This window comes from Heterocephalus glaber, unplaced genomic scaffold (genome assembly GCF_053883595.1).
Source record: "Heterocephalus glaber isolate CG9 unplaced genomic scaffold, H.glaber_assembly_v1.0 deba00000122, whole genome shotgun sequence".
NCBI classification, from domain to species: domain Eukaryota; kingdom Metazoa; phylum Chordata; class Mammalia; order Rodentia; family Bathyergidae; genus Heterocephalus; species Heterocephalus glaber.
The window spans coordinates 69,985,481-70,011,317 of NW_028258138.1; the positions used below are offsets into that span (position 1 = coordinate 69,985,481).

A 25,837-nucleotide genomic window follows, 5' to 3' on the forward strand; every position below is an offset into this window, starting at 1 on the left:
CAGGTATGAACACTATAAAACAAAGGGACCTAACAGACATACAGAACATTTCACCCTAAGGCATCAAAATACACATTCTTTTCAAGCACACACAGAACGTTCTCTAAGTAAAACACATGCTAGGCCACAAGGCTTAACAAATTTATTAAGACAAATCATTTCAACCATCTTTTCTGACCAAAATATAGTAAAACTAGAAAACAGTAACAGGTGCAGGAGACTAGCTTGAAACCGCACTGAGCAGGCTTTAGATATTATTAATTTGGCTTTTAATTTGGCTACTGATTAAAATTATGGAGTCATTTCAAGGCCTAAGTGTGAAATGCTAAATAAGCCTTCTTTGGCTGGTGTACAGAAACATATTTTCCTATGTCAACGGTTACAACTGAGGACTCAATGATCGATGAGGTTGTGACGTCTCTAATAGCAAAGAAACACTAGAGCTGAAGAATTATGACTCTGCAACAGCCATTCTCCAAGATCAAACATTAGCTTAGATAATCCAAGTGGCTTGTTAGCTATGATCTGCAAGATAGCACAAATGTCTTGTTAACTCTGACCTGTCCTTCACAAGAATATAGTTACTCCCCTTTAACAGCCTAGCTCATTAGTGCATTAGTTTTTCTATTCCCTACATATGCCTTTACATCCCCTTTACTATATTGTATAATCATAAATAGTGACCAATCCAGAGATCTTGGTCTTAGCCAGGATAGAGTTAAAATCAGGTCTTAGCCAAGATAGAGCTAAGATCAATTCCTGGCCCCCCAAGTAATAAACTATCATTTATTATTCTTTATTTCTTGTTCTTTGTATGTTATTCTTTCATCCCTTGCTGTACCCTCATCAGGTGACTGGGTATCCCTCACAACTAACTGGTTGGGCTATCAACCCAACAAACAGGGAATTGCAGAAACTAGCAATGGAAATTAAACCACATACTTTTAAACCATCACAATGTCAAAGAAATCAAAAGGAAAATTAGAAAATATTTCAGGACAAATAAAAACAAAAACAACATATCAAAGTTTATGGAATAGAGCAAAGACAGTACAAAGACAGAAGTTTATAGCAATAAGTATTTACATTCAAAAAACAAAGATCTCGGGCCAGGGATTTAGCTCAGTGGCGCTGCACCTGCCTCACAAGAGCAAGGTCCTGAGTTTAGTCCCCGGTACTGAAAAAAACCCAAAGATCTCAATCTAAATTTATCATTCAAGAAACTAGAAAAGGAAAAACAAACTAAGCCCCAAAATGGAATAATGAAGGAAAAAAAATTAGAGCAAAAATAAATGAACTGTAAAACAGGAAAATGGGGCAAAAATTAATGGAACTAAGAGTTGGTTTCTTGAAAATATAAACAAAATCCTTAGCTAAACTACGAAAAAAAGAGAAGACAAACAAAAATGAGAAAGAAGAGACATTATAACCAATGCCACAGAAAAGACTATAAGGGACTATAATGAATAGTTATGTACCAACAAACTTAGAATAAATGCATACATTCAGAGAAATGTACAATGCAGCAAGACAGAATCAGTAAGAAACAGAAAGCCTAGACAGACTGGTAACAAATATGGAAACTCAATCATTAATTAAAAACAACAAAAACAGGCCAAGACCTGTTCACTTTGTAAGTGCATTCTAGCAAACATTTAAAGCAGAATTTGTAACACACTTTCTTAATACCTCCATAAAACAGAAGAGAAGGAAACACTTATAAACTCATTATCATCCTAATATAAATGTCAAGGACACCAAAAGGAGGAAAACTATGGGCCAATATCCAACATAAACATGGATATGAGAATCTTCTACAAAATACTTAGCCAACCTAAGTTATCAGCACATGAAAAGTATCATGTACCACAACAAAGTACAATTTATCCTTGGGATTCAAGAGTGACTCGACCAATGCAAATCAATCATTGTGATACCCGCATTAACAGAATGAAAACCAGTAATTACACAACCATCTTTATAATAGAGGCAGAAGAAGCATTTGACAAAGCTCAATACCTTTGATGATAAAAACTCTAAACAAGTAAGATATGGAAGAAACCTACTTCAATAAAACAAAGGACATATAGGTAAAGTCCACAAATACACTACAGTTTAACACACACACACACACTCACACACACACACACACACACACACACACACACACACCTGGAGCTCTCTTCTCCAAAATGCTGAGGAACTCAGCAAGGATGGTCATTCCAGTGACTCCCATTTAATGCAGCACTGGAGTTTCAGTTACAGTAATTAGGCAAGAGACAGAAATGAAAGATATCCAAATTGGAAAGAGTTAAAATTATCTTTGCAGAAGAGTCTGCAAACAACCTGGTAGAATAAATTAACGGATGAATAAAGATGCAGGACACCAAAGTAACATATAAAAATCAGTTGTGATTCTATACACCAAGAACAAATTATCCAAAAGGAAACTAAGAAAACAATCCCCTTTACAATAGCACCAAAAAGAAAAAATACATAAGAATTAACAAAGGATCTAGGTGCAGTGGCACATACCTTTAATCCCAGCACTTTAAAAGGCTGAGGCAGGAGGATCGCAAATTCAAGACCAGCTGGGCAACTTAGCGAAGCCCTGTCTCAAAATAAAAACAATTTTTAAAAGAGTTGGAGGTGTGGCTCAGTGAAAAGGCCCTGGGTTCAAACCCTAGTACAGTACCATCGGGGGTGGGGCAATGAAGGGAGGTGAAAAACTAAGCTGAAAAGCATAAAACACTGATGGAAGAAATTAAAGTAGATACAAATAAATGGAAAGACACCCTATGTCCACATATCAGAAGGGTAATTTTGTAAAAGTATTGCCATTTACAAATTCAATGCAACCTGTATCAAAATCCTAAAGAATTTTTTACAGAAACAGAAAAACAATTCACATCGAACCACAAAAGACCCTAAATAGTCAAAGCAGTTCTAAGCAAGATGGAAGGATCACATTTCCTGATTTCAAATTATTTTACAAAGGTACAATAATCAAATCAGTGATATTAGCATAAAAAGATACACATACACTAATGCAATAGAATAGAAAGTCCAGAAATAAATCTGTAAAAGTCAAGTGATCTTTCACAAGTATGCTAAGAATACACAAAGAGGAAATGTCAGCCTCTTCAATTAATAGTGCTGGAAAAACTCAATATCTATATCCAAAAGTATGAAAGCAGACCCCATCTTACAACATACTTATAAAAACTGAAAGTAAACTAAGACTTACTCTGAAGTGATTAAAGTCCTAGAAAAAAGTTTCCTGACGTTGGTCTTGGCAGTGATTTCTTATACAAGACAACAAAATAACAGGGGAGTAAAAGGAAAAACAACTAGTGCTTCATCAAATTAAAAACCCTCTGTACAGGAAAGAAAACCTATAGATTGGGAGAGAACATTACTAATCTAATTTAAAAATTAGTCAAAAGACATAAGCAGACAAAGAAGATATTTTAGTGGCTAACAGGTATATTTTAAAAGGCTCAACATGGCAAATCATCAGGGAAATACAAATCACATGTTAGGATAGTTATTACAAAAAAAAGAAGATAACTGAACCACACTATGGAAAGTGGCAGAGGTTCCTCAAAAATTTTTAAATCCTACTATATGATCCAGCTATCCCACTTTTGTGTACATATTTTGTAAAAAAAACAAAAACAAAACAACCCTATGATCTCAAAGAGACATCTCCATTCTCATATTCACTGTAGCATTACTCCATTATTCACAACAGCCAAGGTACGGCAGTTCAATTCCTAACAGGTAAATCTTGGAAGTGGCCTGTATGTCCATCAACAGATAAATGGATGAAGAAAATATATTTATATGCAATGGAGTACTACTCTACCATTAAAAAGGATAAACTTGAGTTATTTCCATTCAGAAGAAGTACAGATGGCTAATAAATACATGAAAAAAATGTTTAACACCATCAAGAAAAGCAAATTATAACAAAACTGAGATTTCATCTCACTCCAGAAAGAATGGGTACCATTGAGAAATCGATCAATAAATTCTGGCAAGGATGTGGGGAGAAAAGAACCCTTTTCCATTGTTGACGGGACTGTAAACTGATATAACCACTATGGAAATTAGTATGGAGATTCCTCAAGAAACTATAAAGTAGAAGTTGCATTTGACCTAGCTATTCCTCTTCTAGGTATCTTCCCAAATGAGTTAAAAGATCACAGTGATACATCCACACCCATGTTTATAGCAGTGAAATCCATAATAGCTAAGTTTTGGAAACAGCCTATATCCCCATCAAGAGACGAATGGAAAAAAAAATGTGGTATTTATACACAATAGAGTATTACTCTGCCATAAAAAGAGCAGGCTTGGGTCATTTGTAGGAAAATAAGTACACCTTGAGACCATAATAAGTGAAGTAACCCAAGAAACACGAGCTTAAATATTACATGCTTTCTCTTATATAAAGAACTTAATATATACATAAAGTATAAAATAAAAGACAGATAAATGCAAATCAAACTGATGATGAGATACCACTCACACTAGGCTGGGTTTAATCAATAGATAATAGCAAGTGTTTTTGAAAACATGGAGAAATTTCAGTGCACCTATACTGTATGGGATTGCAAAATGGTGCTACTATTTTGGCAAACAGGTTACAATTTCCTCAAGGTGTTAATTATAGAATCATCACATGACCCAGAGACTCCACTCCTAGGTATACACCCAAGAGAAATGAAAACGTCCCTAAAAACCTTGTACACAAGTATTCATAGTAGCATTATTCATAACAGCCAGAAAATGTAAGCACCACAAATGCTCATCAGCTAACAGATAAATATAACACAATCATGCAATGGAATGTTATTTAATGAGAATAAAATACTAATACATCACATAACAGACAATCTCAAAAATACTGTATATGCTTGTAATCCCAGCACTCATGAGGCTGAGGCATGAAGACTGCAAGTTCAAGGTCAACGTTAAGGTTTAGGTCTACAGTGTCTCCCAAAAGTCTCCTGTATTTAGGACTATTGGAAAGTGACTGGATCATAGGGGCACTATAATCATAAGTGAATTAACACACTGATTAGTTTGTAGCTGAATATGCTGTTAGGAGGTAGGGGCTGGTTGGAAGGGATGGCCACTAGGGTCCTGACATGAAAGGGTGTATTCTTGCCTCAGGCTCCTCCCTTTAATCTGCTTCCTGGCTGCCATGAGTGATCAGCTTTCCTCAGCCATGCCTTCCCACCAAGTCATTTCTGCCTCAGTCAGCCAACCATGGACTGAACCATCTGAAACTATGAATCAAAATAAAATTCTCTCCTTTTTAAGTTGTGAGAGTTAAGTATTTTGTCCCAGTGATGAGAAAGTTAATACAACCAACTTGGGCAATTAAAGGAAACCTTGTCTGGAAAAAAAAAAGAGAGAGAAAGAGAGAGGGAGGTTGACAGTGGGAATGGGAGCATGGGGGAGAGAGGGAAAGGGAGGGAAAAACAGTGGGCAGGCAGGTGGTACAGTGATTGTCTAGCAAGTATGAGAACCTCTACTCAATCCCTGGTACTACAAAAACAAACACCAAAAAAAAAAAAATTACTGCAACTGCATGAAGCCAGGCATAAAAGATCCTATACTGATAATTCCATTTACATGAAATGTCCCACAGGGGAAAGTCCATAAGTACCTTAGCGGTTTACAGGGCCAACAGTGAGGAAAGCATGGGGAGTGATATCTAATGGGTATGTATAGTTTCATTTTGAGGTGATGAAAATATTCTACACTAAAACCAATGAACTATAAACTTTAAAAGGGTGAATTTTGGAAGACCATCTTTGAAGGGAGTTAAGATGGTGCAAGTAGCAGTTAATAGCCTCTGTACAATCTGGAACCAAGGAGGCTGGAAAACAGCTACTCAGCAAGAAGAAACACTTCAACAATCAAAAAGAAGATGACAGGAAAGCTAAAATCACATAGAAACAGAAAAACAATGTAGAGAAAAGAATGAAGTACTCTGTAACAATGCCAATCTATGTTCTGGGGCGGGAGTGGTGAGGATGAAGATGGGTGAATGGTTGTGACTCCACTAGCCTAAGGTAAGCCCAGAAAGGGCTGGCAAACTCAGTGATAAACAACAGACAGGCAGCACTAACCCCAAGAAAAATCCACGGTTATTCCAAATTGTAAATCCAGTGTGGAGATTTACTCTAAAAATGACTCCTCCTAATGGCAGGTTAGCTTTGGACAAGAAATCCACTGTAGTACTTGCCATAACTTGAAGTGGGATAATCAGAAGCTATTTAAAATACAGGCTTACTGTTTGAGACTGCACCACTTTGGGGATGAGAAGTCACAGAAAAACAGTAATTCAGGGTCTCTTGAGGACACCCTGCCACAGTGGCTGGATAAGCAAAGTCAAGGAAAAGGGGCGGGGCTACTTGAAGATCCAAGAGAAGTTTAAGCAGTGGGGAACTCAGGCTGTGGGCGGCTTGATGTTTGGCAGCACCACACTCTGTGGTGAGGAGCAAAGCCCATCATGTGTGGTCTTCTGAGGGGGCTGGTTCCAAAGATGTCTGGATCAAGCCCAGTGGGTTTCTTGGTTCCCTTGTTACCCATTTCCAGCATGAAACTCAGTGGTCTGTTTGCTTTCCCCATTCACTAACATAGTTAGGGATATACATCCCTTTGACTATGATTACCACATCCCCAGATACATGGACAGGGTGGCCTCGGGAACAAATAGGGCACCTCACCAGCCCACAACCACAAAGCTATTCGGGGTTATCAGTAGCCTGGGGTGCACAGAAGGACATAAACACAAATACTAGGTGACTTTAATTCTCTAATTGCTATGTCCTCCAACCGCCCCCCCACAAAAAAAACTTTGTTGAACTATACTCTAGATCAAATGGACTTAACAAATGTTTAAAGAATATTCCATCAAAAACTACAGAAAACACACTCTTTTCTGCAGCTCCGGAAACAGTCTAAAAATAGATACTTTAGGCTATAAAGCAAATCATAACAGATACAAGAAACTGATAACTTCTTCCATCTTATTAGATCATATTGGAATAGAAATCAACGGCAAGAGAAAGTACATAAGCTACACAAACACATGGAGATTTTTAAAAAGTCACTTATGTTCAGTGTATCACTAAAGAAATCACAAGGCATTAAAAAATTCCTAGAATCAAATGCAAATGGAAACAGATCATATCAGATATCTAGGATACAGCAAAGGGAGTTCTAAGAGAGAACCTTACAGCTATTAGTGTCTAAAAAAAAAAAAACCAGAGACATCAAATAAATAATCTAATGATGCATCTCAAGGTCTTAGAAATATTAAGAACAAACCAAAACCAAACCCAATAAAGAAATAAAAAGGATCACAGTTAAAATTGATGACATAGGGATTTAAAGCACAGAACACAAGATGAATGAAAGAGTTGGTTCTTTGAGAAGATATGCAAGATTAATAAACTCCTAGCTAAACCTACCAAAAGAGAGGAAAGACCAAAAGCAATAATACCACTGAAATCCATAGGATCACTATGAGCTATTCTGAAAACCTATATGCTAATAAGCTGAAGCATCTAAAAGAAATGAACAAATTTCTAGACACATATGGCTTACCAAATTGAACCAAGAGGCTATAAAAACTTAAAACAGATCAACAATAAGCAATAAAAATGAAGCAGTAACAAAAAGTCTCCAAACAAACAAACAAACAAACAAAGAAATCAACCCGCAGAACCAGATAGGTTTGTTCAATTTTACCAGACCTTTAACGAAGATTTAATATCTCTTCAAACCATTTTATGAAATATAAAGGAAAAGAACACTTTCAAACTCATTTTCTGTAAGGCCAACATCATCTTAATACCAAAACCAGACAAGGACAAACAACAGCAAAAAAAAAAACCATATTCAAACAGATGCAGAAGTCCTTACTAAAATAGCAACCTGAATTTGTTGGTTTCATTCCAAGGATTCAAAGATGGTTCAACATACACAAATCAACAAGCACAATATACCACATAAATACTAGAATCAAGGACAAATTTCATATAATCATCTGACTTGACAGAGAAAAAGGCTTTGACAAAATTCAACATTATTTCATGCTAAAAGACCCGAAGAAAATAGACAAGGGTCATAGTTCCATATAGTAAAGGGTATACAGGACCATCCCACAGCCAGCATCATTTTGAATAGAGAAAAAGAAAGCATTTCCTTTAAAATCAGGAATGAGGCAAGATGTCCACTCACCACTCCTTTTCAATATAGCAACTGAAATTTTAGCCAGAACAGTTAAACAAGAGAAAGTAATAAAAGGGACATAAACAGGAAAGGAAGAAATTATCCTTATTTACAGAAGATATGATCCAGTACTTGAAGACCCTGAAAACTCTACCAAATGACATTCACAGCTGATAAATTCAGTCGAGCAGCAAGATACAAAAGCAACATTAAAAAAAAAAAAAAAAAAAAAAAATCAAGAGATTTTCTATGCACCAATAAACTAGCTGAAAAAGAAGTCAGGGAAATAATTCTATTCACAGTATCTTTTTAAAAATGCCTTGGGATCAACCTAACCAAGAAAGTGAAAGATCTCTGCAGTAAAAATTACAGACCACTAAGAAATAAACTAAAGATACTAGAAGATGGACAGAGCTCCCATATTCATGGATAGGGAGATTTAATATTGTTAAAATGGCCATATTACCAAAAGCAATCTACATATTCAATATAATCGCTATCAAACTTCCAATGATATTCTTCACCAAACTAGAAAAAAATTCTAGAATTCATACGAAAACACAAAAGACCCAGAATAGCCAAAGTGATCCTAAGCAAAAAAAAAAAAAAAGCTGGAGGTATCAAAATATGCAATTTCAAATAATACTACAAAGTCATAGCAACAAAAACACCATAGTACTGACAAATGGAATCACATAGAGGACAGAGAAACAAACCCATGAAACTACAACCATCTGAATTGACAAAGTCAAAAGCATACACTGGCAAAAAGACAGCCTCTTTAACAAATGGTGCTGGCAAAACTGGATATCCATATGGTGGAGACTGAAACTAGAACCCTAGCTCGCCCTGCACAAAAAAAATCAATTCAAAATGGATCAAAGACCTGGCTATAAGACCTGAAGCTTAAAACTACTAGAAGAGCTGAAGCAGAATAGCTCCAAGTTTGAGGCCAGCCTGGGCTACATTGTGAATTCAAGAACAGCATGAACTACATAGTGAGACCCTGTTTCAGAAAACAAAAAGAAAAACAAACAAACAAACAAAAAACTACTAGAAGAAAACAAAGGGGAAACATTTTAAGACACAGACACAAAGACTTCCTGAGTAGGGCTCCCAATAACACAGAAGTAATATGACTCTACAAATGCAGCTATATCAAATTAAAAAGTTTCTCTACAGCAAAGGAAACAACTAACAGTGAAAGCCTATAAAATGGGAAAAAAAAATTTGCCGACTATTCTTCCAACAGAGGATCAATATCTGTAATATATAAAGAATTCAAGCTGGATTCAGTCGCACATGCCTATAATCCCAGCAGTCTGGCAGGCTAAAGCAGGAGGATAGTGAATTCAAGCCCAGTGTGAGCAACTTAGCGAAACCCTGTCTCAAAATAAAAAATTTAACAAGGGCTGGGAATGCAACTTAGTGTGAAGGACCTGGGTTTAGTTCCCAATACTGGGGGAAAAAAAAATCCAATCAATAAATGAACAAATGAACCAAACAGACACTTCGCAAAACAAGTACAAATGGCCAGTAAGTATATGGAAAAAATAACCAACATCTTTAGCTATTAGGAAAATGCAAGTCAAAATTACAGAGATTCCAAAATGGCTATCATTGAGAACATAAAAAACAATAAATATTGGCAAGGATGCAGGAGGGAAACTACCCTTCTGCACTTTGGTGGCAACACAATACAACCACTGTGGAAATCAGTATGGAGGTTCCTCAAAGAACTAAAAATAGAACTACCACATGACCCAGATGTAACAACATAGCCAAAGAATTAAAATCAGCTACCCATGTTTACTGCAGCACAATTCACAACAGTCAAAATATGAACTGGCCCATATGTGCCCATCGGCAGATCATATGGATCAAGAAAATGTGGTATATACACACAATGAAGTTTTATTCAGCCACAATGAAGAACAAAATTATATCATTTGCAGGAAAATGGATGAACCAGAGATCACCATGTTAAGTGAAACAAGCTGAACTCAGAAAAACAAGCACCTCGATGTTTTACCTAATATGTAGACTCTAAAAAGATGACATAGTATAAAGGAGACAACTAAACAAGCGGAAGAGGCCGGGGATTTAGCTCAGTGGTTCCACCACCTGCCTTGCAAGCGCAAGGACCCAAGTTCGATCCCCTGTACTAAAAAAAAAAGGAGAGAATAAGGTGGAGAGCAAGGAGTGTATCAGAGATAGGAGGAGGAATAGATATGATCAGAATGTTGCATGCATGTATGAAAATGCCACACTGAAACCTAATACCTTGTGAAACTAATAAGCACTAATATATTTAAGAAATAAAAGGTTGAATTTACAGTACATGAATTGTATCTTAGTAAAACTCGTTACATATATATGAAGCAGGTGACTACTCATGCATATTATAAAAGTTTTAGTGAATCTAGTCAAAAATGCAATTTTTAACTAACACTGAACTTATCACACGTACAGGAATCTGCAACAGTATAACGAAGAAAACTTGAAACATATATCTTTATCAAGTTTTAATTTTTTCTCTCGAGCCATTTTAGCCAGTGTAAGCCAGAAAGAGGACCTTCAGGACCAGAAATATCATGCCTTCACCCCCATACCTCCCAACAAGGCAGACAGTAAAATTACATACATAAAATTTTAACCAAAAAAATCAATAGAACCCTACTACAATAACTTTTGTAAAGTCTCTGAAAGATCAATTATATTTAGAAATATGCATTTCATTCATTACCCTACCTAGGCACTTGGGAAAGTATAAAAGCACTATAAATGGTCTCTATCCTTAAGAAGCTTAGGATGGCAATTTATGAACATGAGCTTTCAGATTTCCCACTGCAAAGAACATTAGTGCCATGGTCTCCGTTGCTAAGTTCTCAAACTCATTCTCTCGCTAAAGCCAGGCCAAGCTTCCTATGGGCTGTTCCTCCCAGTAACTAAGCAAGACAGGCGTACTTAATGGAGATCTTTTTCTCGTGGACACTATACTCCTCCAACAGGACAACTTGTGTTTGTGAACACTGGGCAGCTTTGCTCTAAGTTTCTTAGAGCTGTAGGGCAGGTTCAACTTTTTTTCTATCCAACTTGTTGCTGTTCTGCCCTTTTACTTCTACCTAGTTTTTAGTTTTCACTTGACAATTTTCTACAAGAAAAGAACATTGCTACACAAGGCATAAAGATCGTAACTATTTCTTTAAAGTTACTTGTCAGTTTTATCCACAAATAAGCTTCCACAAATGACTTAAATTACTATTATAAATATAAACAATTAAGTGCCTGAAAATAGGGTTAACAAATATAAGAAGTAAAACAAATAGGGGGGAAAAAAATCCCAGTGATCAGCAGACTAACAATTTGTGGTGATTCAGACCCTTAAAAATAAAAATAATGCAGCTTAGTTATAAGGCATTTTACCCGCCCCCGCCCCAAACTGGGGATTGAACTCAGGACCTTGCACTTGCCAGGCAGGTGTGGCAATGCAGAGCTATATCCCTGGACCTAAGGCATTTTAAAACAAAGTGTTTTCATAATAATTTGTTTCATTTCACACAACAGTGAATGAGGGGGAAAAAGGAGCATATTTATTGAGTTCTTTTAGAGCCAGAGCACTGCTATAGTACTGACACTCATTTTACAGATGAAACTGAAACTCTACATATAATGTTAATAGATATGTTCAAGTGAACCAAGGTTGTCTTCTTCTATACTGTTTTCAAAATGTAGAAGAGAATAGTATTTGTAAGGATCAAAACCACGTATTAACTCTCCTCTCTCTTCAAAACAGAATATATGAGGAGTAGGAGTACACTCTCATTTCACAACAGTTACACTTCACATCCACTGGCCCCACCCCACTCCAACTGCAGAACAAGTGAAACTATGCAGGAGATCTGAAACCTATCACTTACTTCAAAGAAGAACTGAAATTAATAGTTAATGAAGCTAAGATCACTAAGTAATGAAAAATGTAACTGATTTCCTAATTAGAAAAGCTAGCCTTAGCAAGCACTTTGAGGGAGGGGGTATACTGATCTCCTTGTTCTAACATTAAAGGTCTCCTACATTAATTAGGTATCTAACTGAACTTTACCCCACAGGACAAGAATTTTCTATCAAACATTTCTCAACTGCCCAAGTAATACGGTCTGTTTCGGTTAAATAATTTGTCACCATATGAGCTGGGAAGGCATTCAAATTGTAGGTAAGACACTACCAAACTAAAGCTTGTTAAACTTGAAATTATTTTAAAAGATCATTATCTTACATAGCTAATGTGACTACTGACAGAAGAGCAACTATTCTTGGTTTCCTTTTTCTCTGGCCATTACGTCTCATCTTTTCATTAAAAGAAATTGCCTCTCAATGTCCCTTGGAGGTTCAGCCAGTTGATTTAACTGAGAAAGGAACAGACTCCATTTCAATCCCTTTTTGGGAAATACATCTAATTATCTCATGAAATCCCCAAATGCTAGATGTTAAACTACTTATTCTTAAATTGTCAGACAAATTCTTATTATTTTATGATAATCAAGAGAAACAAGGTGGTGAATATATCAAATTTTATTTTTCAGCCACAACTATTTTGTGCAGCTAACATAAAGGGAGGTAAGCAAAGAATGCTTATATTCTAAAAGGGAAGAGTGATAGAATGGAAAGAACTGAGTTTTGTGTAAGGCAAGCTACCACCTTTTAGCATGTAGATAAAAAAAATAAAAAGTATATAAAAGCAACAAAAACCAAAATACTTAGGAATAAACTTTTAAAATGTCAAAAGCCTGAATAAGTAAAACTCATTCAAGACATAAAAGTAGACTGAAAAGTTAGCTCTTATTTCTGGATAAAATAATTCAACATCACAAATCTCAATTTTGCCTTATTTATAACTTTAATGAAATATCACTTTAAAATACCAAAAGATTTTTATAGACTTAGATAAACTGATACCAAAGTTTATATGGAAAAATAAATTTTAAAAAATAGGTAGGCGCTAAAGGGGTGGGCAGACCAGGGGCAGAGATGGGGTCAACGACCATGGCTGCTTATGTGGTCTGTTCCCTTGGCTCACTCCCCATCCTGCTGGGTAGAGTGGAGCTGAGTAGCACTGGTGACCTTGCCCTGAGCTGCACCATGACTACAAAGGCTCAACCTCCAGCACCCTCTAAGTCGGGCACTGAGATAGCTCTGAGTCCAAGGTGCTTGGAGGGCTGGGCTAAGCCAGATCCACTCACAGTGCCCTCACAACACCAACAAGAGGCAGGAAAGCTAGGTGTGCTAAGTTCTTCACCTCCTTTTAGACAGATCTGCCAAGCTTTCAGGCATTGCTTTTGAAGATCTCAGAGAGGGCCATAAAACAAGACTAAATTTTGTGTGTATTTATCATGACTGGAATAAATTCCCAGAACAGTGATTTCACTCAATGCAGGTGAATGGCTCTTGGGATTGTTACTCTCCTGGTGTCTGAGGGGATAATGGATTGCTTCCTCAGAACTTAGGGTTCACTTAGGATAATAAAGCATTCTTAACTACTTTTGCAAAAGCATCTAATTTTGTTCTGTGCCCTTTGAGGCTTTATTATTTGGAAACCATGGAGGCAAAGTGCACAAGAGGATTTCAAGGAAAGAATGCTGCTTTTTTTGCAAATGCTGAAGATTACTTTGCTGCTTGCACAACAGATACAACTAAGATTAGTTCTTTCAGTTACCTCTGTATGTTCCTGTGAAGTTCCATGATCTGCCAAGCTGAAATTCTGAGAGTACAAACACTGATACTGAAAAAACTTCCAAAGAGACTTTTGTAGTGTTAAGTACTATTAGAGAGATTCAACAGGGTCCATCAATCATTAGAAGTGAAGTTGCCTTGCATGTCATATCCTACTGGCAAAATCAAGAACTGCAGGCAAACTGACTGCAACTCAAGTACAAAAAAGGAAGCTTTGTATTTCTTCATGTAGCTTTTGGCAAATCTGTCCTATCAAGAAGCCCTTTCAGACACACAGGTTGCTATAGTAAATATTTTGTCTTCAACTTATGGACTTTTTACTTATTAATTGTTGCTGGACTGTTTCCAAGTAACAGTGTTACTGTTTGCTGGAAGGAATACAATAGGTTCACTTTGGTCTCTCACTGAACCCACGATCTATGCTGTCTATACTGTTAGATTAAGAGAAAAGTAGAAAAGTTGCATATTCCAATGCTCTTTGGTATTACAGGTCTGTTTAAACTGCTGCTCTTCTGGCCAGGTTTCTTTTTTTTTTACTTCACTATACTGGACTTCAAGTTTTCCAGTAAAGTAGTATTAATATGCATTAATTAATGGTCTTACTGGAACAGTTCTTTTAGAGTACCTGTCATTGTGGGGCTGCTTTCTTACCATATCACTGACAGACATCCTTACACTAAGCCTTATAATATCTCTGTCCACAACTGCTGAGATGTATGTGCACAAGATGTAATTTGCTTGGTTACTTTTTGCCAGCACTATCCCTATATTTGTTTCATTTTTTACTATAATTCCATTAAAATAATTAGGATTCTGTGATGGCAGGAATCACAATTTTTTGCCTTTCTATACCAAAAACATCAAATTCAGAGAGACCCAGAAGACAACAATGCAAAAGTCTCATTCCTACGCATGTTACTTCTTAGAGAGATGGAGCTAGTTAGCTGTTACCTGTGGTCCAATTTGATGAAACACTATACGGTAAAGAGACATTCTATGGCAAATTTCTTTGTTTTAAGCGATGAAAAGCAAAGACAAATTGTATTTATTCAAGTAAAGATTTCCATCTTTAAATGGCACTACAAGGAAAATGAGTAAGAGTGATAGAAAATATATACAGATATACATGTATACATATCATACATGACTCATTTTTCAGAATATAAAATCAAGACTCAAAACTCAAAAATTGGGGCCAGGAATTTAGCTCAGTGATTTCGCCACCTGCTGCGCAAGCACAAGGACCCGAGTTTGATCCCTGGTACCAAAAAAAACCAAAAAACCCCCTACAAAACTCAAAAATTACAACTAACCACACCAAAGAACTAAAAAGAGAAGTCATGAATAGTCTTCCCCCAAAGAAGTTGTCTTAATAGTCAATATTTTCAAGAAAATCTCTCACTATTATTATCAGGCAAATGCCTGGCAAGTTTTTGTAGAAAGTTTGAATGCCTAGTCTGAAATATAATAGTTTTAGTTCTCTAAAATACATTTTCCTCGTGTTTATCTTTCATAAAAGTACTCCGCTATGTAGCTGTGTATATATCACTATAATTATAGAAAGTTCTAATCCACAGGACCACTGATCATTTGATCTAGTCAAGGAATAAAATCCTAATGTTCTGGACACTTTAAATAAAAATAGCTAGGAAAACACCAAAAAGAAAAGGTACAAAGACAGGTTAATCCTATCACATGTTAAAGCATGTTATAAAGTTTCTATAATTAAAATAGTGTGGTAGTTTCACAGAATTGTGCAAACAGCCTCATGCAACAAAAGTGAAGATCCAGAAACAGACCCAAGTAGATGCAGACATTTAGCATATAACAGTAATGTCTCAAAAATCACTAGAACAAAGGCAGGCTTTCTAATAAATTGTGTTCAGATGGCTTGGTAATGATTTAGAGAGGAAAAAATTAGATCAGTAACTCATGCCATGCACAGGACCAAATAAACCTGGGATCTAAATGTAAAAAATTTCTTCTTGCAATTACTAGAAGAAAATACAGATACATTTCTCTTTAATTTGAGCATAAAGGAAAGACTTTCTATTCATAACACAAAATCAGGTAAACTAAAAGTACAATAAATTGAGTTATATGGGGGGATGAGGAAGATACTCTTACATGGTACAAAAATATCACATATCAAATACAAAGTCAAAATACCACATACTACATATATCATGAATAAGAATTCACTGTTAGAATGAACTCTTTAATGGTGACAGGATAAAACCGAACATCCACTTTAAAAATAGGTCCCCCAAAATGGGACAATTCACAAGTACACAAGATACCATCACTCATCTACCAGATTAGCAAAAGATGAAAAAGTAAAGCAACTTCTGTAGCTAAGCTGATGGGCAGAGAGGTAGTCACATATTATTGGAGAGAATGCTAATTATTACAATCCTTAAAGAGGGGAACTTAGCAAAATCAAACAAACTACATACGTATTTATGTTTTGACTCAGCAATTCCATTTCTATTAACTTTTCCCTTATGCCTCTAATACAAAAATATATCTGCAGAAGGTTATTCACAGCAGGCCTCTCTGAGCCTGCAAAAACAACTTAAATACCAATAAACAGAATGGCTGAATCATCTATGCAGTAGTATACTGTCTTTAAAAGAATGAGAAGAGTCTCTGAACTGATATGCAATGATTTCCAGAAAACAACAGTTAAGAGTATCTTGACTATGCTATCTTTTGTGTAAGACAGAAACTAAGAAAATTATATCACCTGCTAATGTACAAAAGAAACCCAGAAAAGAGTAATCAGAACATAATGAGATTGGCTATCCACAGAGAATGAGTGGAAACGGAACTGATAGAAAAAAATAATACTTGTAAATCTGACTTTTGGAACCATGTTAGTGTTTCACAGAGAGAAAACATATGCTTTAAAAAACAATGCTTTTAAATATCTGAAGGGGTAAAGTTCCAAGAAAGGATACATACAGAAAAAGATGAGCCAAATGATTTCAAATCAATGAACTATCCTTAGGAGAAAAAAATTTTTTTGATAAACCCAAATACTGTCTGAACAGTATACACAGGCTCATACCCTTTTAGAACTAAGGAAATAAAAGAAGAAACAAATACTGGCTCCTTGCTAGAACAAATGCTGTCCCAGAGGTAGGTATATAGAGTTAGTAGTTCTGAAACTACTTTGTGGATTCTAGGAATGAACAAATAATTAAATATATTGTGCAAAATGGGAATCAGGTTTTTCACTTCAGGAAAAAGTAGTTACAAATACAAAGAAAAAAGGGTATAAAATTCTGTAGCATTCTTCTGAATTTGGAGGTATGAACTTTTTAATAGAAAGACATACAGAAAAAACATACATGTGTGTACATTCACATGTGTGCATACAAATACATAACCCTACCGTCTAGTTTTACTGAATAAGAAGGCTTAGATTCAGAAGGCCTTTCACTGGCCAATTCCAAAGCAATTAAAGTATCAAAATAAATGACTAAATATTGTAACTCAGTTAATATGAGTCCATGATAGATTCAAATAAAGAGAGGAGAAGAAAAAAGGTCTTCACTACTTATAACCCTTACTGTAGAATCTCAACTAATAAAGAAGAAATAGGGTTTGAAAAACACCATTTGAGCCATCAGTTCAAACAACACTCATCAATGAACTTATATCAAATTTACTTGGTAAAAGTTTGATGAAAAATGGGTATTATTTACATAGTCTAAAGTGTCTTCCCACAGAATATTTATTAATGACAGAGGGAAACAAAGTAACTCTACAGGAAAAAAAAAACTAGCAGACATCAACTTAAATGATGGAAGTCAACGTTACTAGTAATGGGACAAAAAGAAACTTGGGCCTTGTGGTGGATTGACTACTGGTCAACTAGTAATGCCGGGCTGAACTGAATCAGCTTGGTTTGGGCCTGGAGAATCTACCTGAAGATTGTTACCAATAGCCATAAAAAGAGAACTGGAGGGGAAGATTTTGATCTGTTGATTTTCTAGGAGATGGGAACTTGGCTGTTCTCATGGGAGGAGGAGCTCAGGGCCTCTCTGTCACTGGGAATGGCTGCTGTTTCTATCAGGGGAGCTCTGGACCTTCACCGTGAGCATCACTTCCTGGCTCCAATATGGATCCCTCAGCTTGGTGGTACAAATACTTCATCTCACCAGTGTAGGTTTTCTGGCTTCCAGCACTGGCCTTTGAGTCTTCCAGGTGCAGATCCTCAATATGGACCTGCATGAAACATTGCTGTGGGCTGTAGGCCACTGGCGGGACTCGTGGAGGGCATTGCCTTGGACTCTCAACCTTTAACTGGACTTGTGTGTGTGTGAAACTGCTGGGATCCAGGCCCTTGGCTGGATTCTTTGGGCCTCTAGTGTGCAGTTAATCTCTTGCATTCCTTTGCATTTGACTTTTTGGATAACTGTCATAAAATAATCTTATAAACTATGTGTCCTGTAGTAAATGTATGCCCTTGCTAAAACCCTGACTGCAACAGGCCTCCTGATAGGATGCATTAAGAACAAAATAGCTCTTTAGTCTTCCAGACAAAAATATTCTTGATTTAATTATGAACATTTGACAAACCCAAAAAAGTGGTCTATAGTGTTAAAAACTGTTGATATCATGAATGACAATAACCGAAAATTGTTGACAACTGTTATGGTTTATGTCTAGATGTCCCCCAAAGACTCAGGAAGTCTTAGGTGGGGCTTTTTTAGAGGTGGTTGAATCTAGAGTGAATGATTCATGGTGCAATGCTAGGCTCAGGGGCACTAGGATTAAGGGTGTGAGTGCTGTACTGTACCCTAAGTAGTCTGGATAAGATAAAAGGGGCAGAGGGTAGAAAGACACTAAGTTTGCTTACTTTTGCTATCTTCTGTCTGCCATGTGCCACCCTGCCTTGAAGTAGCCAATAATGAACTAAAACCTCTGGAAACTGTGAACTAAATAAACCTTTCCCCCTTTAACTTTGGGTGTCAGGTATTTTACCCCAGCAATGAATGGGACAGCTAAATATGTGACCAAGGACTTGCTTTTGCTATAAAGGCCATTACTGGGGCAACCAGAAACACTAAAATAAGGTCTGTATATTATGTAACAGTATTGTACAAATGTGAAGTTTCTGATTTTCATAACTGATCTGTGGTTATGAAAGAATATATCCTTAAATGTGGAAAATACACATTGACTAATTCAAGAATAAAGGGCTATCGGGCTTAAAGTTATACTCAAATATTTCAGGAAACAATATGTGTATACAGGTAGAATGAAGATGATAAACCCCAAGTGTGGTAAATGTTAATACTGGGAAATCTAGATGAAAGGTTTAAGTGAATTCTTTGTATAATTTGGCCAGTCTGTAATTATCTCAAAATAAGGAGTAACAAGAATCAAATGTGTGTACATGAAAGTAATTTTTAAATTACAAAATATTACATAAGAACATCATTTCTTTCAAAGAGATCATTGGACATATCTGTATTCATTTAATATTAAATTAGTTAATTGACAGTAGACATGCTCACATAATTCTAGTTGGGATGAACTGCAAGTATCATCAAATGTCTATTACTATTCTTTTTTTTTTTAATGCATTTTATTTTTATTCAACTGACATGACATGTTTTGGGGTTTTCTACCCCCTAAAAAACAATGCCTCCACTCCAAATAAATCACAGTCAAAAGAAACAAAGTGTTCAAGATGACATCAGTCCCATTTGTCTAAAATCCTGGTGTTGTGTGGATGACAAGCTACAGCCAGTTATGACAAGTGATAGACCCAAAGTAACCACTGAATCCATTAACACTTTTCCATTTCTAAACCATCCTTAAAATCACAGATGGGGTCACACCATCCTCACGATAGTCCAGGAGAGCAACCATGCCATCTGGATTCAGATTTGCACCAATAAAGAACTGATAGTTTTTGAAAATAGCAAGGATGTGCTTGATTTGTTCTGCAGCCCCTGTCATAAAAGGTTTTACTCTTTCTGGTCTTTGTTCTTCAAGTCTGCCTTTGATTGATTTCATATAATCTTTGATGTACTTCTTGTAGGCCTCCTTTCTGAAGCTGGTTTCCTGCAAGTGATGGTTCATGACAGTAACAACACCAGTGACTACTGTGCTTTCGGTATTTTCACACTCTGGGCCTTCAGCAGAGGCATTTCCACCAATGAAGGAGTCATCAATGTTACCCTTTGTTCTACTGACCATCTTGCCTGCCACCTCCAGGCACAGCTTGTCCAAGATCTCTTGGATCTTGTAAATGTCAGAGAACATCTCATAGTGGTTGATGAGGTCCCGATAGATAATCATGATGGTGGCTGAAGGTAGACGCAGCTTAGCAGGAGCTGGAGCTCAGAGTTAGTGCGGTGTAACCAAAGTGGTGTGTGTGTGTTGGGGGGGGGCCCTATTACTATTCTTAAACTACTATATACACTTCCCTTCATCAAAATTTGAAAAAAGGACAAAAGCATAATAAAACATTAGACCTGCTATTGTGTTACCTTAACGTTTCTTAGCTGTGGCTGATTTAAAAGATATAAACAAACTCTTGTTACATATTCTTAAGGGGTAAACCTGACCCCATGACCCATGACACCTGCAGGGTTAACAATGAAGCATGGCTATTTTTCCCTGTCAACACACACATATGTATAAAGCCTACACAGAATCTAATAGTACACAACTTCTTATGAGTCAAGGCTCTAGGGGCTCTCTTTACCTTATTTATTTTATTATTATTTCATTTTTCTGACATTTTTATATTGGGCAAAGCTACCTGTTCCTCCTCTGCAATGACAAAAAAGGGTTCAAATTCCAATAAAGACAACCTTAGTAACAGCATGTGTCAAGTTTCAACTTGTTAGATGCAGTCAGCTGTGAGCTAAAGTTGAGAGGTGTGTTTTAAACTGTGCCATAATTGTGGCTGACAAAGAGTGCATTCACATGAAATTTTATCAATTCATTGGAGGTGGGTGACTGTGCCACTTCAGATTCCAGCCTTTTATGAAATTTCTTAACAAGAAATGAAACTTGGGCTATGGTTATGATCCCGAGACCAAGGTTCAGAATTCTCAATGGAAATTGCCCAATTTTCCATATGCAAAAGAACTACATCAATCAAGATTCAACATAAAGGTGATGTTGGATGTTGTTTTTGATCTTAATGAAATTGTGCCAACTGAGTTAAGTACCCAAGACACTAGTGTGAATTCTGAATATTATAAGAGCAGCTTAGAGCATTTAACAATGTGCATAGAAAAGGGCCTGAGACATGGGCAACTGGTTTCACCCTCCCATCATGACAATGTTCCAAGTTACAGATTGCTTCTGGTATGGCAATTTCTGTCAAATAAAACATTATAATGTGCCCTCACTCACCTTATTCACCAGATCAGGTACTGTGCAACCTGTGGCTTTTCCCTACAGTCAAAATGATCATGAAAAGTAAATGTTTTCAATTGATTCAGGACATCTAGGCAGTGATGGGAATGCAACTAAACACACTCTATGAAAGAGGACTTTGAGAACTACTTTAGAAAGTGGCAAGAATAATGAGATAAGTGTGGTTAAAAGGAGGGGGAGTATTTTGAGGAGGATTGATAACAATATAGGTCTTTTATTATAATAAAAAATTTTAAAGATTCACTACATTGAATAGAATTAGAGGATGCAGGAAACTCCAGACACATTGACAAATGGGTCAAATGCTTTTGCCAGAGGAAAGATAGCCTCTTTAACAAATGGTGGTAGAAAAAATGGCTATCTACATGCAGAAGGATTGAACCTAGACCCATACATGCCCTAAAGTAAAATCAAAATGGATCAAAAATCACAATTTTAAAACAGAAACAATCTGCTGGAAGACAAAACAGGTAAAACTCTTTTTTTTTTTTTTTTTGGTACCGGGGATCAAACTCGGGTCCTTGTGCTTGCGCAGCAGGTGGCGAAACCACTGAGCTAAATCCCCGGCCCTAAAACAGGTAAAATTCTTGAAGACATAGTCATAGGCAAAGATTTTCTGAGAACTCCACATGCACAAGACATAACATCAAGAATCAACAGATGGGGACAGGGATGTAGTTCAGTTGCGCCATGTCTGCCTGGCAAGCGCAAAGTCCTGAGTTCGATCCCCAGTACCAAAAAAAAAAAAAAAAAAAAGAACCAAATGGATTATATCAAATTAAAAAGCTTCTGCACAGCAAAAGACGTCACCAAGAGTGAAAAGACAACCTACATACTGGGGAAAAAATTGTGCCAGCTTTTCCTCTGACAAAGGATTAATATTTAGAATATATAAAGAACTCAAAAAATAAGACTGCAAATTTAAAGATCCAATTAAAATATGGACAACTGAAATTAACAGATACTTCTCAGTTGAAGAAGTACAAATGGCCAATAAATACATGAAAAAATGTTCAACATCACTGGCCATTCGAGAAATCCAAATTAAAACAAAACTGAGATTCCATCTCACTCCAGAAAGAATGGCTATTATCAAGAAATCAGTAACAACAAATACTAATGAGGCTGTGGGAAAAAGGAACCCTTCTTTTCATTGTTGGTAGAAGTATAGGATGATACAACTACTATGGAAATCAATATGAAAATTCCTCAAAAAAAAGTATAAATACTAATTCCATTTGACCAAGCCATTCCTCTCCTAGGTGTCATCCAAAAAGAGTTAAAGACATCATATTACAGTGAAACATGCACACCTATGTTTATAGCAGCACAATTCACAACACCTAAATCTTGGAAATAGCCTATTATGTCCATCAACAGATGAGTGGATAAATAAAAAGTGGTATTTATACACAATGGAGTACCACTCAACCGTAAGGAGGGATGAACTTGAGTCATTTATAAGAGAATGGTTGTGCCGCCTTGAGGCCATAAGTGAAGTAAATCAAACACACAAGCTTAAACATCACACTGTTTCTTTTATATGAGAAATTCAGTATATATAAGTAAACTGCAAAATAAAAGAGAGACCGTAGGAAAAAAGTGTTAAACTGTAATCCTGCATGGTCAATATACCTAAAAGTGTACCTTGATTCAGTATAATTGTCTATATGTTTTATACATTTTTGGCCTGTTTCTATGATTGTTAATCTGTGTTTATGATAATTAACTTGACAAAAGACTTATAAAACAAATCTGATGCTGGGAAGAAAAAAAGATTTACCATTTTTTATCAAACTTTGTAAATAGAAATTGTTATTTTTTAATCTCATTTGCAAGAACAAGAAACACTAAACATCTCCAAATAAAGAAAATTTTAAGACCTACATAAATAAAACTATCAAACTTCATATTTAAAATTTTGATTAAATAAAGAGAACTACATTTTCCAATAGAAAGACTGATTATAAATACGTACATTCTTCCACAAACTAATTTAGGGATAAAGGGATATCATACTTAAAAGCTGTACTCAAATATTTCAGGAAATAAAACAAAATATATATATTAGTAGAAAGAAATTTATTTCAATAAAGCACCAACATACATTGCTTGATCAAGAAAAACCCCTCAATAACTATCAAGAGAGTAATGAATCAAATCAGGGTATATTCACTAAGTAAAATATAATGTACCAACAGAAAATGAGACAAACCCAACCTCTTTTTCTGTAGGAGGAGGAGGGAGAATGCATGATTTAATATAGTGGCAGAAAGTGAGAATCATATACTGGGATAAACTTTAGATTTAATATTGTGTTTGTGAGAGAGAGAGGGCTTGATTCAGTGATGATAAAATGTAGTAAAGCTCTGGAGCCTGAATGGATTCAAACTGTTGCCATCCCATCCAATTACTAACCCTATGACACTGTACCAGTTAATTTAAAACCCTTTTGTGCTTAGGTTTCTTTATCCAAATAATAAATAAAGTATCAATCTCACAGTAGAAATTATACAGACAAAATAAGACTTTTCATGTAAAAAAAAATCCATATAATAAAGATTTGATAAGTATTTGCTATTACCATTAACTATTAACTAACACCTCAAAGTCAAATGTGGGAGTGTCCAGGAGAAAAACCTAATGTATAGAGAAACGCTGTTATGAAAATAAAATATGGAATTTCTTAGTGAAGGGACAATTAAGGTTCAAGTAATTCAGAAAAGGAAAACCTGTACAGGTAGCTAGAAATTCAGAATATGGAATAACTGGAAAATTTCACAGAGGAAGAATTTGAGATGGTTCTTCATATACGCACATCGTTTAGATAGGAAAAGGAAAGTTGCTATGGTTTGGACCCCTAAAGATTCATGTGTTGGGAGCTTGGTACTTAATGGTGTTGGGAGATGGTGTGGAACTTTTAAGAGGTGCAGCTTAGTGGGAAGTAATTAGGTCACTGTGGATAGCGCCCTTAAAAGGAACTGACACATTTCTCATGGGACTCTCCGGCTGGTTCTCAGAGATAGTTTTATAAAAGATTAAGCCTACTCTCCTAGTCACTCTCTAGCTTCCTCCTGTATCACCACCTGCTATGTCCCTCTTGCTCATTCTCTAGCAATGGTGCCATATGTCCTGAGGTAACGTAGCCACAGGGGCCCTCACCAAAGATTACACCATGCTGTTTGGACTTTCAGTCTCCAAAAGAGTGAACTAAACAAACTTCTCTCTTTACAAATTACCCAAGAAGGAACAAGATGCCTAAGCAGAATTGGAAGATTATGCTGCTGGTATGAGAAGCAGTTGGAAGCAAGAGACAAATGTTAAGGCTTACTAATGTTTCAGACCAATGTAAAAAAGAAAGAGACACACCAACAGAAGAGTGAAGGGGAAAGAGGAAAATCAAGTTTGACAATGAGTGGATACTAAGAATGAGGGAATGGGCCAGGGATTTAGCTCAGTGGTTCCCCCGCCTGCCTTGCAAGCGCAAGGTCCCGAGTTCAATCCCCAGTACCAAAAAATAAAATAAAATGGAGAATGATTGTTAAAAAAAAAAAAAAAAAAAAAAAAGAATGAGGGAATGGAACAGTCTCAATGACATGTTAAGTGATAAGCCATTAGAAGGAAAAAGCAAATCCCAATATCTGGAAACCAAGATGAATGCTTTCCACTGGGGCTTAAAAGCTGTCAGTCAGGGTTAGATAAGAAACGGTGCCAATTTGAGATAATACTAAAACATTCAGGTATCAAGATCCAGTAGACATGTGGTAACATGAACCTAGTGGTTGGGAAAAAGGTGAGAATTGGAAATAAAATTTTTAGAATTAAAAAACAAATGTCTTCAGAATATTCTAGAGGAGATCGAAACTAGATTATGTGCTATTTCAGAACACTGGTCACACCTTACTTAACCACAACACAGAATGACATGGCAAGTTTACATACATAGGATCCCTTCAGGAAATAAAAATAAATGACAAAATTGAACCTTCGGGATTTCTAGTTTCTAGGGATAGAAGGAAAAAGAAAGAAGGAAAGATAGCAAAGAAAGTTATGGGGAAATATAATAGTACTGCATCACAGATAAAAGGATATTTTTCAAGAACAGAAATGCAGACAACTATCAAATACACATATGTCACAATCAGTATTACTCTCAAAACAAAAGGCACAATGCAGAGAAAGATGACTTTTTTTAAAGAATAAATTAAGAAATTTTAACTTTCCTTTCATAGGATTGTACATACGTGTATCACTCATAGCAGTGGTGGTAGCAAAAGTATTAATTTTAGTATATTTAATCTCTATAAAATATACATCCAGAAATAAGTCACTACAGTAGTTTAGTGGAACAAAAATGAACATAACACATGAAATCTAAAGCAAAAAAAAAAGCAACTGAAAAAAATAATCAATTAAGCAACAAAAAACATGAAATACCAGA

General features: G+C 36.1%; 1 protein-coding gene and 2 pseudogenes across 6 annotated transcripts in view; 1 reads left to right on the forward strand and 2 right to left on the reverse strand.

The window, feature by feature from the left end:
- The window catches only part of Gsk3b (glycogen synthase kinase 3 beta), a 189,254-nt gene that overhangs the window by 111,791 nt on the left and 51,626 nt on the right, over positions 1-25,837 (reverse strand). The window lies entirely within an intron of this gene.
- On the reverse strand, positions 562-25,837 carry LOC147830474 (translationally-controlled tumor protein-like; annotated as a pseudogene). The gene has a single exon (XR_015450436.1). The product of XR_015450436.1 is annotated as a translationally-controlled tumor protein-like (transcript).
- On the forward strand, positions 13,300-14,172 carry LOC110350421 (solute carrier family 35 member F5 pseudogene; annotated as a pseudogene).